Genomic DNA, 18,320 nt, shown 5'->3' with positions numbered 1-18,320 from the left:
AGAACAACGATGCAAAAATATGACTACTTAGAACATCTTTAAAAGCATTAAAGGTAAATGAGATGCAAAAAAGGACTACGTTCATAATTATTAATAGAATTATAGGCTCACAGGATGTTAGAAATAGAAGGAAACTTACAAATCTTTTAATTAAGGGACCTCAAACCCATAGTCCATACTTTGGAGTTTTCTTGGCAGAGATAATAGAGGTTTGCCATTTCCCTCTCCAGCTCATTTTACAGATGAGGAAACTGACACAAACAGGGTTAAGTGACTTGCCCAGGGTCACTTAGCTAGCAAATGTCTAAGGCCAGATTTAAACTCAGGTAGATGAGTCTTCCTAATGCAAAGCCTGGCACTCTAGCCATTGTGCTACCCACCTGCTCCCATCATTCAACCAGTTCCAAATCCAGATCACACCTGTACCTTTTGGCCAGGAGGTTAGTATAGAAATAAGGTATTCAATAATAGAGAAATCTAGTATCCAGACAGATGGAAGTAGTTGCGACCTGCCCTGGTCAGTTCACAGATTTAGAGCTGGAAGGGGCCTCAAAAACCACTGAGTATAACTCTCTCATTTTACAGATGAGGAAATTGAGGCAAATAGAAGTTAAGTGACTTGCCCAGGATAAAAGAATCAGTTTCTGAAGCTGGATTCACACTCAAGTTTTCCAGACTACAAGTCTAGCACTATGCCCCCTAGTTGCTATACATGTTGGGTATTAAGTCATTTAGAGGCACCATATTGAAGAAATGATTGAATAAATGATGGAATAAAACTGTTAATGCATCTTGCTTGTCCACCTACAAAAAGAGCTTCTCTCCACATACACTCCTCCCAACCTGCCTTTTTCCTCCTTTCTAGGACACTGTTATGGGGAGAATAACAACAGATGTACTACCTCCCTCCCAAGGCAACACTGAGGAAGGCACTTTGTAACATATGAAGGGATTGATAAATTGATAGAGGAATTTTCCTAGGCTGATAAAACCACAGGTCCATGCCGTATTCCTGTTACAGAGGTGTTTATATGTTCATGTATAATAAGATATTAAAATTTTAAATTTTAAAACAATCTGCCCACCCCTCTAGGAAAGAACAAATACCCATTTTACCTTATTTTCCTTCAACTTTTGTGAAATATGTAATCTATTTCAGCTGAAAAAAAAATCTGTCTTTGCTTCAAAGATTAATTCATTCAATCTAAATTAATTCATTCATATTAAAGAAGGGGATGTGAATATGTGGGAGGAAAAACAAGAACAATATGTGCCTGTGGGTGTGTTTGCGCATGCATGTGTAGGTAAGAGGGGTCTGCAATTATCACTGACTCCCTTTCTCTTGATACAGTCATGTCTTTGGTGGAGCAGCTGATTACTTATTAGCTGGTCAGTTTGATGAGTGACATCCACTGCTGTGTGGGAAAAGGTGCACTGCCCCTAGTACTAGCATGAGCACTTGGCACAGAGCTAGCCAGGAGTGATGGTCTGAAATGTTGACTGTTCAATGCCAGTGCTTGACCTTCAGGTGGCATGGTGAGGAAGCATATCCCAATGTAGCAAAAAGTGTTGCCCCAAAGGCTGCTCCTGGGGTAAGGAGAGAATGATGTATCTGTATGTTCTACGTCCACATCTCGTTAAGTTGATTTTTATTTCACTTTTTTTTTCATTATCCTTGACAGAGAGAGAGAGAGAGAGAGAGAGAGAGAGAGAGAGAGAGAGAGAGAGAGAGAGAGAGAGAGAGATGTGCAGCAGAGGTATCTTGCTTTCCATCATTTCCGTGCACTCGGGCATGAAGCGGGATGTGTCCTCTGCCTACCATCCTGTCTTACTTAATACAGCACCTGGGGGTGAGGGGGTGGGGCAGAGGTCAACCAGTGACTGCAGTAGTCTCCTGGCCTACCATTTCAGCACAAGAAACTTATGAACTGTGCCCCTAGACATTCGGGATGGGCATATATTTCAACCCATCCTCCATTCTATTACCAATTATGTTTTCCTTAAACACAGATCTGACAATGTCACTTTTTTTAAAAAACTCAATAAAATCCAGTGGCTTCCTACTGCCTCTGAAATAATATAAACTATTCTGTTCTGTTTTTAAAGTCCTTCAAAGCATGGCCCCATACTATTTTTCCACCCTTATTGCGAATTACTCTCTCTCTTCCACACTGTCATAGAGCCCAATTGGCTCTGTCTTTGCACTGGTTGTCTGCCATGCCTGGAATCCTCACCTCTAGTTCACAGAATCCCTTGATACCTCCATGTTGCATTTCAACCAGCATCTTCTAGATGAAGCCTTTCTTTGTCCCTTCAACTACTAGGACCTTCCCTCCTAAACTCCTTGTATTTAACTAATTTAAGTTTATTTCCATTTATTCTCATTATATGTAGTCTTTCCATCATGGGGTGATTGATTTTTTACTCAATTGTAAGCTCCTTAAGTGCAGAGACCACGTCTCATTAATTTTCATTCATTCATTTTCAATTCAACAAATAACTACTAAACATCTGCTGTGGGCAAGGCACTGAAGGACACACATTGTAACTTTGGTCTTCAAAGATCTTGCAAATGGCAGATGTTCAGCAGATAAACCAGCCTTCTTACTGTCCTTTACACAAGGCTCCATCTCTGGCGTCTTTGCATCGGCTGCTTTCCATACCCACTATGCGTGCCCTCCTCAACTCTGTCTCTTCTAATATCTACTTACCATCAAAGCTCAGCAAGAAGCCTTTCCTGTTGGCTCTGATGATGTCTCCTCACACCACCACCTGCAGCCATTATCCAGTATTTTGTATCTACTTATGCATGTATCATCTCTCCAGACACAATATAAATTCCTTGAGTGTAAAAACTGTAGTTTGTTTTTGTATCCCTAGCCCCTGGAACAGTAAATGGCACATATCAGGTGCTTAATACTCATTGATTCATTAATTGTTCAGGCAATAATTTTGACATTATTTATTTCATTTACAAGTTAATCCTTTTCTAATTAGATTTGTTATTTTAAAAAAAAACACTTCATTTTCTAAAGAAGAGTCAGAGCGCACTTTAAGTGACCAGGAAACATTGGAATGCTCTCTTTCTTCCTTTGAAATTGCTTTCAGAAAGAGAAATGGCATGCAAATATCAGATGCCATCATCTTCTTTTCTTCTCAGGGAAGAACAGGCTAGCTGGAATAACTATGTTCAGCTTGAGGGGAAGAGAGAAGTCATTTATGTCTACATTTCAAAGAATTCTGGTTCTTTAACAAAAATGTTGCAAAAATCCATTTGGACTCTGACAATTTCTGAACATTAGATTAAATGTCTAATCAACCCTGCTATGTTTCCCATCCTGAATGTCTAGGGGCATAGTTCATAAGTTTTTTGTGCTGAAATGGTAGCCCAGGAGACTACTGTGGTCACTGGTCGACCCCCACCCCACCCCTCACCCCCAGGTGCTATATTAAGTAAGACAGAATGGTAGGCAGTGGACACATCCCGCTTCATGCCCGAGTGCACAGATATGATGGAAAACAAGATACCTTTGCTGCACATCTGAAAACAACCTGCAGTCTAATGAATAGCATTACAGAACATTGTACAAACAAGACAGAACACAGCAAGGAGTGAAAAATTGAAAAAGGAGGAAACATTAAGACAACTGATTTTATGATTAACAGTTTCTTCTCATGAAGGTTCAACAAGGTGGAAAATGTATTTAATATTCCCCCATAAAAAGATTAGTGATTCCCCAAATAGATACGGGCTATCTCATTTGGATACATCCGCTTCTATTAGCACAATAATATTTAAACCTCCATCCTATCTTTTCAGGGTATTTAGAGAAGCTTCTGAACATGACAATGAGGATCAGATGAAGTCAAAGTGTTTTGTTATTTCTTCTTCCCTTCCCATTGTATACATTTTGCTCAGGTAGTGACAGCAGGTTTGTTTGAAAGAGAAAGCAATTTGTTATAGTACGGGCAGCTTTAATAAATGGAAATTTCTACAACAGAACATTGTGAAATGTTTAAATATTAACCAGACATATTGCTCATTCCCTCCACTAGATTTCAGAAACTTAATACAAATTAAGTGCACACTTTATTGCTAGATCTTGCTTACCAGGGCTAAGAAATCCACAATGTTCAATTCTAATTAAAAATGAAATTGAACTGTAATTCCCTGGAAACAAAAGCTGATCAGACTCAATAAGCTTTACTTAATTTATTTCAGAAACAAAATAATTGAATTGCTTCTAGTCAAGGACAAAAAAATGCTTACACTGTTATGAGCGCATGGCCCCAAAATCTTTTACATTTCTATTGTATTCTCAAATTGTCACAGTAAACTAAGTCTTTGAAAAGTTACTTGTAAAGTCTCAGTTGAATCAGCATTCAACATTTAAAACAAATAATTAAATAATAATGAAGACCAAGAAGAAAAAGTCACTCTGGAGAACATGACTATGCTGTGTAGCAATATATGTAGAAAGAAGATAACCAAAAATATTTCTTACCTCTTCATATGTATATAGGAAGTTTTATAAGTTTCCTGATTTTGGATGCATTTTAGATTAGGAATGGGACAGACACCTTAAGGATCATCTATTCAACTTCTTTATTGTACATATGAGGAAAGGCTGTTACTTACTCAAAGTTATATAGCTAGTTATGGTCAGACTTATAAGACCCCTGAACTCCTAATTTGACAGAGTAAGGCTAATGCTTTGTATCCCATCGGAATGTAACTACACATTACCAGAACAGTAATTTCGTTGTTGTTCAGTCATTTCAGTTATGTCCGACTCTTCCCGTACCCATTTGGGGTTTTCTTGGCAAAGATGCTGCCATTTTCTTCTCCAGCCCATTCTACAGATGAAAAAACTGAAGCCAACATGATTAAATGACTGGCCCAATGTCACACAGCTAGTGTGCATTTAGGATTGAATTTGAATCCGAGGCCAAATTTGAACTCAGGTCTTCCTGACTCCAGACCCTGCACTCTATTCACTATGCCACCTTGCTGCCCTAATCTTTTAAGCTAAAAATCTTATCTCTTTTCTTTTTCTTCAGGGAAAGGGATAATTAATAACACCTGATCAATGATTGAAAACAAGAGTTTTATCCTTTATTTTCTCTTCTCTTTTTTATTGTACAAAGTAGACTGGAAGCATACCTGGAAATCAGTGTAGTAATGAAATTGTCCAATCTTTGAGGGGGCTTTTGGCCTACTGATTACTCAAAACTGGAAGAGTCCATGGAGGCTGTTCTATATAATCAATCAATCAACAAGCATTTTGTTAAGCCTATATTTAGGCATTATACTGGATGCTAAGGAAACAGGTATAAAAACAATACAAGGAGTGACCTCAAGAATCTTTCATTTTATTGAGAGATAACATATACACATATTAAAATAAACAAGCCAACAAACAAAGACAGGTAGTTCTGGATTAGTGTGAATAATGAATCCAATGAACTGATGGCAGTAATCAAATACATACTACATATTTCCATTGGGCTGGAACCAATGACCATATTTTACATAATTATGACTTCATATGGTATGAAGTTGAATACTTGCAACCACTTCACAGGATTCATTTTTCACACTAGTGGAAAGAAAACCAAGACCCAAGGCAAGAGAAGACATACTTTTTGCATATTATCCTTCTCAAAAAAGGTCTACCACAATACCTTGTACATAGTAGGTGTTCTATATATGTTTGCTGAATTGAACGTTTTTACCCCCAAACATTCAATGAGTAAATATTTTTATTTGGATTGAGTTAAATGTTTTTTTCCATGTCTTCCCTTTCATCGTGTATGTTGTGTGGCCATGGGGAGGTTGCTACTCCGGATGTTCTGAGTAAGTCACTCTTCCTGCACATTCAAGTGCAGATACTCAATGACTCCTCAAGCTCCTTCAATTCTCCGTCCTCAGATCCTTGGACTTTTAATCATATTAGCCCAGTCATGTCAAAATCCCAATTCCTAGACTTGGGCATACTTTGGAAATAAATCAACCAGAGAGTCAACTCCTAGCAGAAACGAGAAGACAGTGAATAGGGTAGGGACGGAGGATAATATAGGATGGTAAAAAGTCCGATTCTGGGCAAGAAGGCACTCATTGCTAAGGATGAATTCTCTCAACTATCAAAGGAGGATAATACAATTTGAATTATATGCCCCACACATTGTTGTGAGGTTCAAATATAATAATGCTTATGAGAGTGCTCTGTCCAACTTAAAGTGTGATCTGCCCATTAGCTTTGGTTACTCAGGCTTTTCGAGGAAATGTGAATGTTTCTGAAGAGCAGTTTAATGTAGTTTTCCTGTCCTACCATTTTGTTAGTGTCATAAATAAGACATTAGAGTAGACATATTTGTGGGCTACCAACATCTTGCATATATACATATGTGTGTGTGTGTGTGTGTGTGTGTGTGTGTGTGTGTGTGTGTGTGTATGATGACTATTAGTATAAGTAGGGGTGTGCTGTAGCAGAAAGGAAATGGCTTTGGGGATCACAACACTTGGATTCTACACCTAGCTCTGCTTCAAATACCATGTATAAACTTGACCTTTCTGTGACTTGGTTTCCTCATCTGAATATTGGTGATCATAGAATCTCTGAGTTAAAAGCTGCTTCAGAGATATAAGAGTATGGTGCCTATATTTGGTGTCAGAGAACCTGGGGTCAAATCATTCCCCTGCCACTGAAACAAACAATGCCTCTATGACCACAGTCAACTCCATTAAGTTCTCTTGCCTTAATTTCCTCATCAGGAAAAAGACAGTTTGAACTAGATGACCTCTAATGAATGTACCCACCTCAAACCTAGGATCCTTAGATCTACCTAGAGTCCTACCTGTGCCTGAATCAAGGCAGCAGCCCCTATAATGGATCATCCATTTCTCAATTCAAGAACATCAGAATCAGCTCATTCCATCTTTGAAGAGCCCTAATCATTAGGACATTTTTTTCCTTCTATCTAGGCAACGAGGTGGTTCAGTGTATGTAGTACTGCGCTTGGAATCACAAGACTTGAGTTCAAATCAAAGCTTACACACATGGTCGGTGTGAACCTTAGACCAGATGCTTAATCTCTCTCATTGGCAGTTTCTTCACCTGAAAAATGAGGATAATAACACCTACTTCGTAGGGTTGGGAGACTTAAATGAGGTAATATATAGGAGCTTTGCAAACCTTACAGTACTCTGTTAGCTATTAGTTATTCTCAATAAGATTAATGCTTAATATTACTATTTATCTTATTATTTCTAAATATTATTACTATTTTTAATTTTAAACTCATTAGCCAAAATTTGCCTTTTCAACAACTAATACACATTGATCCTTGTTTGGCCCTCCCAGGTCAAGAAAACCCTATCTAATCTCCCTTCTACAAGAGAATCCTTCAAAAACCTCATGCCCCGATTGCCTTACATTGATGTTATATGAACCCAGTTAAATCACAGACATAAAAGTTCTTTGAAAAGTAAGAAAGTACTAAACAAATTTGTATCCAGAAATCCGAGGTGATCTAAGTAATAAATACAAAAATAGCTTTTTATTAGATGATGTTGAAGCATTTCATGAGCATCAAGTCTCAGAACGGCAGAACATCATCTACATGAGAGCCATAGTATCTCAACAGAATATGGTTTAACTATGTACACAGGAAAAAATAAACTAGTGAATAAAGAATTATAAATAATCACTATTATTTATATCAGGTGACACTGTGGATGGAGCACTGGGCCTGGAGTCAGGAAAATATGAGTTCAAATGCAGCTTCAGATGCTTACTACCTATGTGACCCTGAGCAAGTCACTTAACTTCTGTTTGCCTCATTTTCCTCAACTATAAAATGAGGATAAAAAAAGAACCTACCTCCTAGGGTTGTTGCAATGTCAAATGCGATAATATTCGTAGAGATCTTTGCACAGTGCCTGTCACATAGTAGGTGCTACATAAATACTACCTATTATCATTATTGTCATTCTCATAACAATGATTGTTGTTGTTACCAGCAATCTCCCACCTGGGAGCAGACTATGACCTAGATAGAGCTGTGTAATCGTCTCGTCTGTATGTGGAGAGATGGGTTGATTCCCACCCCTTTATACAACAGCCAAACATGGGGCTTATCTTCAACACAACTATGCATCCAGCGTTCACCCATTATCCCCCAATGCTCACCCCCTCCAGCTGGTGTGCAAGCCCATCACCTCCCCTATTCTGCCTCAATAAACAGCCCCACAGAGCAGTAAGCCAACAACCATTTATAACAGAACTGCTATTCAGCTCCCAGAGCAACAGCCAAGCAGGTATCATTGGTAAAAATCCCCTCCTCCCCATTTCAAACACTCCCTGTATAAACATTTACAGCTTGCCTTCCCTCCCCTTCATTCTGTGGCTACCACAGGAGTCTCTCACAGGATGGGCTCAATTCTCCATGGCAGTGACTGAAGAATAAGGGCCCCACCCCTTGCCCCACCCCTGTATCCGTGTTGGGTTTGACAGAGTGAGTCACACAGTAGTATAAAGTTTGTTTGTTCATAATTGTTTTCATATTGTCTCTCTCATTAGACTTTGAGACTCCTAGGGCCTGGATTTTGCCTTTTTATTTTTTTGTACTCAGCACCATTTCTTCAGTAATTTTCAGTTGTGTCTGACTCTGTGTTCTCATTTGAGGTTTTCTTGTCAGAGATACGGAGTGGTTTGAATTTTGTTCTCCTGCTCATTTTACAGATAAGGAAACTGAAGAAAACAGGGCTAAGTAACTTGCCCAGTGTTACACAGCTAGTAAATATCTGAGTTCAGATTTGAACTCAGAAAGATGAATCTTTTTGACTCCAGGCCCAGCCCTCTATCCACTGTGCCACCCAGATGCCCCTTAGTACCATTCCTGGACCATAGAAAGTACCTAATAAATGTTTATATACTGACAGACAATACTGTATATATATATGTGTGTGTAAATAAATATGTGCATATTTGGGGGAATACTCATTTTTTTTAAAGATAGGAGCATGCAATGAAAAATATTTGGAGAGCAAAAGTACAGACTAGGACACTCCATTGGGCAGATAAGCAATACAGCCCACCCATGAGAATACACAGAGGAATATGGCAAATGGACAATGACCTAGGCCAAGCTGGAAATGATCAGGAGTAAGACAGCAGGCTGGATTGCCTCTACAATATCATGGTTCTTTTAATAACCCAAAGCTTCCCCCAGAAGCAAAGGCCCAGCTGTTTAATGCTAATATTCTTCAGAAGATATTGTAGGTCTGTGAGTCATGCAACACTGCAGAGTCTGCAGAATTATTAATGAGAATCAGCCAAAGAGGCAAGAAAGAAGTGCACGGTGGACGTGAGCAAGACTAAACATATTAGAAAAGAGAGATTGTACAGAGGAGGTGAAAAGGAAGGAGAGAGGGAAGGGGGAAGGAAGGAAGGAAGGAAGGAAGGAAGGAAGGAAGGAAGGAAGGAAGGAAGGAAGGAAGGAAGGAAGGAAGGAAGGAAGGAAGGAGGGAAGGAAGGAAGGAGGGAAGGAAGGACGAAGATACTTGTTAATCTGGGGGCAAATAAACTGGTTATCTGAAGCCAAAGGGTCTGGGTTCAAATCCCACATCTTTCCCTTACTCTGTGTGATCTTAGGTACTTAACCTCATGGGCTTCAGTTCCTTCATTTTCAGTTGTAAATCTATGATCCCACAAATCTTTGATGGCCTCCTCTATCTATGTTCATGCAATGGCAAGAGATTGATGGGAAGGTCCCCCAGCACACTAAACAGACTGTCCCCTCCTCAAAACTGATTTATGGGACCACACAGGACAGTCACAGAGATGAGTAGAAATGGATGAGTCATGATGTGCCTGCTGGAGGAGGTCCCCAAATAGATGAGCTCACAAACCCATTGGAGTATTGGAAATATTCTCCTCAAATAAATAGACTCTCATTTAGAATTCAACATATTAATTTATGGACCTCAAAAAGTGTTTGCACATGCTAGAATATCTAACATATAGGAATAGCACAAATTCATCACAGCAGGCATCAAGTTGAAAGACTGAGGCATCTGGATAAATTAAATATTTCTAAAGCAATCTGACCAAGTCCCTAGACTCAAATCAGACAGAGTATCCAGCAGCGGAGCATCTGGTCCAGCAGCTGCCAAGCACACCCTGTGGGTGGAAATGAGGGCTGGCTTTCCTGTTTGAACCTTAAGAGTAGCCTGCCAAGGGGGAGAACCTTCCACAAAGCCAGCAACAGGAAGACACAATACCAAATTAATAGAGAAATTAGTTCAGGCATGTGTCATTTTGTCTCAATTATAAGAGGCCCCTCGGTGAAGGAGGAGTCATAGAAGACTTTAATACAGGGCTACCATTTGCGGATGTTTAAACTACAAACATGTTTAGACACTTGTACATCTGCAATCTCTCTGGATGGAGATGGCAAAATTAAGAGGAAAGGATGGCCAGTTTCCTTTTTGTATTTGAACAGTTGGAAGACATGGAGAATTGTACAACTGCAAAATCGTTTCTACAAACCAAATGGACCATGGCGTAGGAAACAATGACTGATGCTGACATGAAAGAGATCTGACAGGCAATTATGAGGCAAAGGCATTTCTCTCTTCCTTTTGATTCCTTCTCTTCAGGGATATTCAGCCTCTGGAGCTGTTGGTTAAGGAGTCAGCAGTGGCACAAACCTTGAAGGAGTAAGTGGATCAGAAGGCATGCCCTGTGTAGAAACTTTTTGTGCACGAGTCCCAACTGCTTTCCAAAATGGCTAGCCCTGTTCACAGCTCCACCAAAAGTGTATTAACGTGCCTGTTTTCCCACAGCCTCTCCAACATTTGTCATTTTCTTCTTGAGGTCATCAACCAATCGGAGGGTTTTGACATAGGGTCTCAGAATTGCTTTAATTTTAATTTCTCTATTAGGTATTTAAAGTATTTTTTTTTTTGGCCTGGCTTCTTCCCTTGAAAACTTCCTGTTAATATCTTAGCTCATTTATCAATTGGGGAATGATTCTTATTCTTATAATTTGAAACAGTTCCTTATATATCTTAGAAATGAGACTTCTATCAGATAAATTTGCAAAGATGCTTTCCCTAGTTAATTGTTTTCCTTTTACTCTTAGCTAAATTAAATTTGTTTGTACAAAAGCTTATTAAAAATTTTATGATCAAAATTATCGATTTTATCTTTTATGATTCTTTGTATCCCTTCTTTGACAGTGGACTGTCCCCTACCCCTATCTTCATTCCTCTACAGGGAACATCCAGACTTTCTTCACTATATTTCAGAAATCCTTTCATCCTAGAAGTTCACTCCAACCCTGAAATTCACACACTGGAAGTACCTTCCACTTCTGTGCTCTCTCATTCTGATTGGATGGCTCCTCCCAGAACCTCCATTCAAGACTGGCATGGCCTAGGAAGTATTTTCATTACTCTCCCGGCTATACTATGAACTTTCTTTATCGTCTCTCCATGTTGGTACCCCCAACATCTTTTTAGCTTCTTTTTATGTATTGCCTTCCCTCCTTAGAATGGAAGCTTCTTGAGGGTAGGAACTCTTTTTTTTTCACTTATATCTGTATTCCCAGCATTTAACATAGTGTCTGGAACATGGTTAGCACTTAATAATTGCTTATTTACTGACTGACCCTATCCATGATTAAGAATTAATCTAATTTTTAAACTATGTGTGATCTGGTGCTATTAGGCCTCCTTTCTTTGTACCTTTTTTTCATTATTTCCCTTGAGATCCTTAATCTTTTGTTATATAAATATGAATTTTGTTATTCTTGATTCTAGTTCTATACAGTAATTCTTAGGTAGTTGGATAGTTCCAGCACTGAATAAGTAAACTAGTTGAGGTAGCATTATAATTTTTATTATATTGGCTCAGCCTTCACATGAACAAACTGATACTTCTGCAGTTATTTAGGTGTGTCTTTATTTCTGTCAACAGTGGTTTTGTGGTGGCAAAAACAAACCAACAAAAAACCTGGAACCTAAGGGGATGTGGAATGACTGAATAAATTGTGGTATGTGAATGTGAGGGAATATGACAAGAAATTAATGAAAAAAAAAAGATGATTGCAAAAAGACATAGAAATATTTGTTTGAACAGATGCAGAGTGAAGTAATCAAAACCAGGAAAAAAACAACTTATAGAGTATCAGAAAAAATGAACAATTTTGAAAGATTTAAGAAATCTAAAAAATTAAATGATCCACCACGACTCCAAAATGAATGATAAAGCTACTCACTTCATGACAGAGAGACAATAGACTGATAACATAAAATGAGACATCCATTTATGTGTGACCAAATTGAAAACATATTTAGCTTAATCTTATATAATACAAGAGTTCCTCCTTCCTCTCTTCCTTCTTCTTCCTTTCATCCTTCCTCCCATCTCCTTTACTTTTTCTTCCTTCCTTCTTTTCTGCCTTCTTCCTTCCCTCCTTCCTCCTCCTTTTCTTCCTCCATTCCTTCTTCCCTCCCTCTCTCCCTCCTTTTTTCCTTCTTTCCTCCCCTCCTCTTTCTTTTCGGTGGATGAGAAGTGGGAGGGAAATAAATTGCTTATTAATTGTGTATGTGTATGTGTATGTGTGTGGCAAAGGAATAAGTGAAGCATCCAAGACAATGTACTGTAGAGGGCTAAAAAGTTCAGTCCCACAAAATAAAGCATCAAGATCTTTTGGAGATTAATGGGGATAAAAAGGCAGCAATATTTCAGCAAACAGATGCAAGTCTACATAAGAGGTAGTGTTAAACCTGGACCACTGTGACTTTTTTAAAAAGTTAAAATATGATTTAAAAGTGGAAAGTCATCCTACCCCCAGTAGAAATAAGCTTCTTCATGGCAGGGGCTATTTAATTTTTATTTCTGTTTCTCCAAAGTCTAGCAGAGTGCCTGGCACAAAGGAGGTGCCACTTGAAACATGCTCATTCCATTTACTTGCAAATGTCCATTTATGGTATGGAAGAAAATGCAGATATGTATTTATTGGATGAAAGATAACTGAAAATTCTAGAGGTGTCATTATCAGTTCCTGGGTTACTTTTGCCAGTGCTACCTCTGCTTTCAATTCAACATCATACAAGAACGTGGCAGAATCATTGAGAGGTGAGACAAAGATAATTGTCTCAGCAACAGTGTACAGGGGATGGGAAGTGAAAGGATGCTAACTATGCTTCTGAACCAAATGTTCATGGTAAACCATGGTAAATACTTGATGAGATGGTGCAAATAAGAGGTCTATTTTGATTTCAACCTTGGATAGCCCTGAGGTCTGGGAAAGGTTCAGAAGAAAGATTCCAAGAAGGTTCTGGGTAGGATACTCCTTACATAAAAACAGTCTTAACACACCTTCTCTACCTTTTCCTCAAAGAGTTCTTGGCACTATGGTACTCCAAAGGGACAATAGCTTGTAACATAACCAATTGGATAGTACCTTTGTAAAGAAGGCATCCTCTAAAGTCACTTCTGCTCAGTGTATTCAAAGACCTGGTTTATCTTTCTTATCCCTAGCACTCTTTCCAATGACTCTTTTTGTTTTTATCATTTTCCTGTATTTCTTACATCTTTGATTCTTTGCAGCCTGAAGCACAATCCTTCTGTCTTTTCTTATTTCTCTTAATCTTCCTATATTTTAGGCGTCCATCCATGAATAAAAAAGAAAACACACAAAAAACAAATGTTTTCACCTAGCTTGAGCAAACCCCACAGCTAATTAGTGCTCTAATATTTGGTGAGAAACTGTGAGCGGCATGCAATACGCTGAGCAGAATCGTTTTTAGCAGAAGGCTCTAAGTGTTCATATGAAAATGAAAGTTCTTATAGGACTACAATACTTTTACTTGATCCACATTTATTTTTTAACCATGTATGTTCTGCAAATACATATAATACACACACACACACACACACACACACACACACACATTTGTAATGGGGTGGGGTAGTGGATTTCCATACAGTTCATGTAATTGTAGAAAGTAGGGGGCAGATAACAGAAGTAAAGAGGTGTTCATGTATTAAATGAAGTACAAAGACTAGTCTATGCTCTGTTATTCCTTTATGAAGTGTGAAAGACTTTTCTCAATGGCAGTAGAAGGACACTTTGCCATTGGCTATCAGAAAATTAACCACATCCCTGGCGACCCTTTAAAAGCAAGCTTGCCAACCCTGGGGGAGTCAGAAAGAAAGCAGCTTCACAGAGTGTGACCCCTTAGCCTCTATGAGACAAAAATGGGAAGGGAAGGAATTTCTGTCTCTTCCTACTGCCCTCATGGTATCTCATGGTGGAGATACTCACCCCAAAGAATACAGATACTACATCCAGCATTTCTCAAAAGAGTCAGAGGAAGGGAAGGAAAGATGGGGGAAGTTGGGGAAGAAGAGGAAAGGACAGAGCGAGAGAGAAAGAGATAGAAACAGACAGAGAAAGAAAGACAGAGACAGAGAGAGAAGAGACAGAGACAGAGACAGAGACAAAGTGCAGGAAATAGCAAGAATGTCTCCATAGAATCTGGCTGCTGCCATAGAAGAGTAACTAGTAATCAGAACAGAATGAGTGAGGCTAGCTAAGTGACTTGCCCAATAGAGATGTGATTCTAGGGGGGGAGCTGTGTGAAGATGACAACAAGGGAATCAACATACTCTCTTGTGTGTTTCTCATCACCAGTGTTATTTCACATATGCACCCACTGACATCATATAGTAGTGGGAGAATGTACCACAAGCTTATGGAGGGGGGCAGGATTTTATAGCTACTGTTCTCACTGTGTTATCTCAGTAAACGTCTTTGCCAGTAAATGCCAATTGTGTCTCCTGGCAGACTATTAAAGGTAAGGACACCAGTGGGGGCCGGTGAGCTGTTGTTGTGTGGACTCCCAGAGAACAATGGAAGCTAGAGTATCCATACTGACAAACTTACCAATGCCAAATACACACAAGTACATGCATACACATACAAACAAACACACATTGAAACAGAGCTGTGATTTCACTGGTTGAGGAATTCCTAGTAAGGAAACTCCATCTACCAATGCAGACAAGCACCTATTCTGCATATTACATTTTTAAAGAGTTTTCTGGAGAGCCTAGAGATGAAGTAACTTACCAAAGGTCACCCAGAAAGAGAAGTAGAATTTGAACTCACGTGTTCCTGACTCCAAGGCTGATCCTTTATTCACTTTACCATCTCTACTTATATGTCATATTTGTGTGTATGCATGTGTGTGTGTGGGGGGGGTGTCTCTGTGTGGGTGCTCTTGTATTTTAATAGGAAAAAATGCAGCAGTTGGGTGGCAGGATGGATAAGGTCTTACTACGGGTTGGTCCCTGTACTGAGCCATAGTGATACAAAGCAAGACAAAACACAGTCCCAGTTCTCAAGGTGATCAAAGAGTACATCTTAATCCCTCCATATCTCTTCCCTCATGCCCACAGGACCAAAAAAAGAAAAAGAAAAGAAAAAAGAAATTTCCTCAGAAAGTCTGACACCCTGGGGAGTTATTACTGAATCATAATCATTGTTCTGAAATCCCTCAGACTCCTGCTGGGTGGACCTTAATTAAGCTGGATAAATAATAATGGCTCAGAAGTTAATCCACTGAAATACATGTGTCAGTAATACAAATGTTTGTCTTTGGTTCACTGTCCGCCATCATTCATGTAGAGAAAAAAATCAATAATTTAGTTCATGGCTCTAACTTAAAGATTCCCTAACTCCAAAGGCACTATATACTTGATAACTATCATACCTTGGTGACTGGGACTATTAATTATTCAAAGTCACTTGGGATCTTTTTTTTAAGAGGGAAATGATAGGCTAACTTAGAGTACTTAAATAATTACCCACATTAAAAAAAATGAGAAATGATTTCTTGCTTCTCTTACTTCAAGATGGATCACTGCCTTCTGCATCCCCTTGATCAAGTACCTTCTATGCTTTATCTTCTTAAAGTAAATTAGACCATCCCTCACGTCTGCTGCTAAGTGCTGGCTCGTCACTACTATAGATCTAATCAGTTAACAGCATTCCCACTTCCCCACCTGAAAGGTCCATGGGGTTTACTATATGTGTGCATCTTTCATCTTTCTTACATGTTATCTCAATTCAAATGCAAAGTAAAGACCCTCAGATTCTGAAAACACCCACATGACTGAGTTTAAAACACACACACACACACACACACACACACACACACACACACACACACACACACACGTGACAAGGGTTAGAATTTATAGCCATTTGTTATTAAAAATTTTTTTGGTTTAGATTAAGAATTCCATCACAGATGATGTCTATGGTATTACAAATCAGTAGTTCCTTGTCCTTCCAGAATTCTATAACATAATTATTTCTTCCTATTATCTTCTTTATGCCTTGTCCCTTCCACATATTCATTGTTTCAATGGGTTAAATTGCAATTAATTAAATATTTGTCACTGTGAGTCTTCATATTCAAGGAACCTAAGATGCGGAACTGTGCACTCGAAATGGAATGTCTTTGAGGAGTCCAAGTCAGACAGGACAGGGATATGGAAGTATGTGTGTATGTGTGTATGTGTGTGTATGTGTGTGTGTGTGTGTGTGTGTGTACACACTTGCATAGGTGTGTATGTGTGTGAAATCAACCGAAACAAGAATTTACTATGTGCTCACTATGTGCAAGAAACTGTGCCAAACACTAACGATACAAATAAAAACAAAAACATTCCCTGCCCACAAGGAGCTCACAGTCTAATGGGAAAGTAAACATGCAAAAAACTGAGTATAAACAAGATAAATCTAGGTTAAATTGGAGGGCAGTCACTAGAATCATGGGAAATAGGGAAAGTCTTCTTGCAGAAGGTAAAATTTGAGCTAAGATCCGAAGGAAGCCAAGAAAGCTGGGAGACAGAGACAAAAACAGAGACAATTCCAGGCATGAGAGATGGCCAGTGAAAATTCAGTGAGGAGATGGAGTAGCAAGGATGTCAATATCACTGAACTGGAGTACATAGACTATGTCAGAAGACCAGAAAGGTTGGAAGGAGCCATGTGTTTTAAAAGCCAAACAGATGATGTTATATTTTGTTCTGGAGGTAACAGGGAACCACTGGAGTTTACTGATTAAGCAAATAACATGATTAGACCTATGTTTTAGGAACATCACTCTGATAGCTGAGTGGGGAGATGAGTAAGACTGGAGAGGCATTTAGGTCATAGAAACCAAACAACACGCTACTGCAATAATCCAGGGATGAGATGACGAGGGCATGCACACATGTGATGGAAGTATTACAGGAAATAATGAAATGTAAATGAGAGATGCTGCAAGTGTAGAATTGATAGAACTTGGCAATAGATCGAAGAGAAAGCAGTCAAGGATGACACCAAGGTGGTAAGCCTGGGTGATTGAGAGGAGGGTGGTGCCTTCAACAGTAACAAGGTATTAAAGTAGAAGAGAGAGTTTGGGGAAGAGAGCTAAATTTGTTTTTGGACATGTTGAGTTTCAACCAATTTGACATGTTCCATGGAAAGTTAGACATTCTGGACTGGAGATAATGGCTTGAGAAATAGATCTGTGAATCATCTACACAGAGATGATGGAATTGTATAGGTGTGTATATAGTTCTCAGTTTCTCAGACTACTGGTTTGTCGATGGCAGAGTGGAAAAAATGGTGGAGCTTGGAGTTAGGAAGACCTAAATTCAAATCTAGCCTCAGATATTTACTAGCTGTGTGATCCTGGACAAGTCACTTAACTTCCCTGTTCAGTTGTGTCCACTCTTCATGACCCTATTTGAGGTTTTCTTGGCAAAGATATTAGAGTGGTTTGCCACTTCTTCTCCAGCATATTTTATAGACATGAAAACTGATGCAGAGTTAAGTGACTTACCCAGGGTCACACAGCTAATAAGTGTCTGAGGCCAGATCTGAACTCAGAAAGATGAGTCTTTCTGACTCTAGGTCTGACACGTTATCCACTAACCCCCTAGGTGCCCTTCCACCTCAGTTACCTCATCTGTAAAATGGGGGCAATAATAGCACCTATTGCCCAGGATTTTTGTAAGGAACAAATGGGAAAATATTTTTAAAATGTTATATAAATTTTACTATTATTTTTAATAATGTTATTACTAATATTTTAGTGGTAGTAGTAGCCTCACCCCACTATAATACCCTACTGCCATATCACTCCCCTACTCAAAAATGTTCAGTGCTCCTGATTCCAAACCCCTTAGCTTGTTTTTAAAGACCCCCCCCCAGTCTATTATCTACTTACTTTTCTATCCTATTTC

The 18,320-nt window shown here is 39.0% G+C and overlaps 1 protein-coding gene across 4 annotated transcripts in view; it reads right to left on the bottom strand.

Annotated features, from left to right (window-relative positions):
* NAALADL2 (N-acetylated alpha-linked acidic dipeptidase like 2) overlaps positions 1–18,320 on the bottom strand; it is a 1,446,698-nt gene that overhangs the window by 478,902 nt on the left and 949,476 nt on the right. The gene's annotated exons all lie outside the window — the stretch shown is intronic.

This window comes from Phascolarctos cinereus, unplaced genomic scaffold, assembly GCF_003287225.1.
Source record: "Phascolarctos cinereus isolate Bilbo 61053 unplaced genomic scaffold, phaCin_HiC Scaffold_7;HRSCAF=346, whole genome shotgun sequence".
Taxonomy (NCBI): domain Eukaryota; kingdom Metazoa; phylum Chordata; class Mammalia; order Diprotodontia; family Phascolarctidae; genus Phascolarctos; species Phascolarctos cinereus.
Note: the sequence above shows the minus strand (reverse complement) of the source record. Positions and strands in the feature narration are given on the sequence as shown.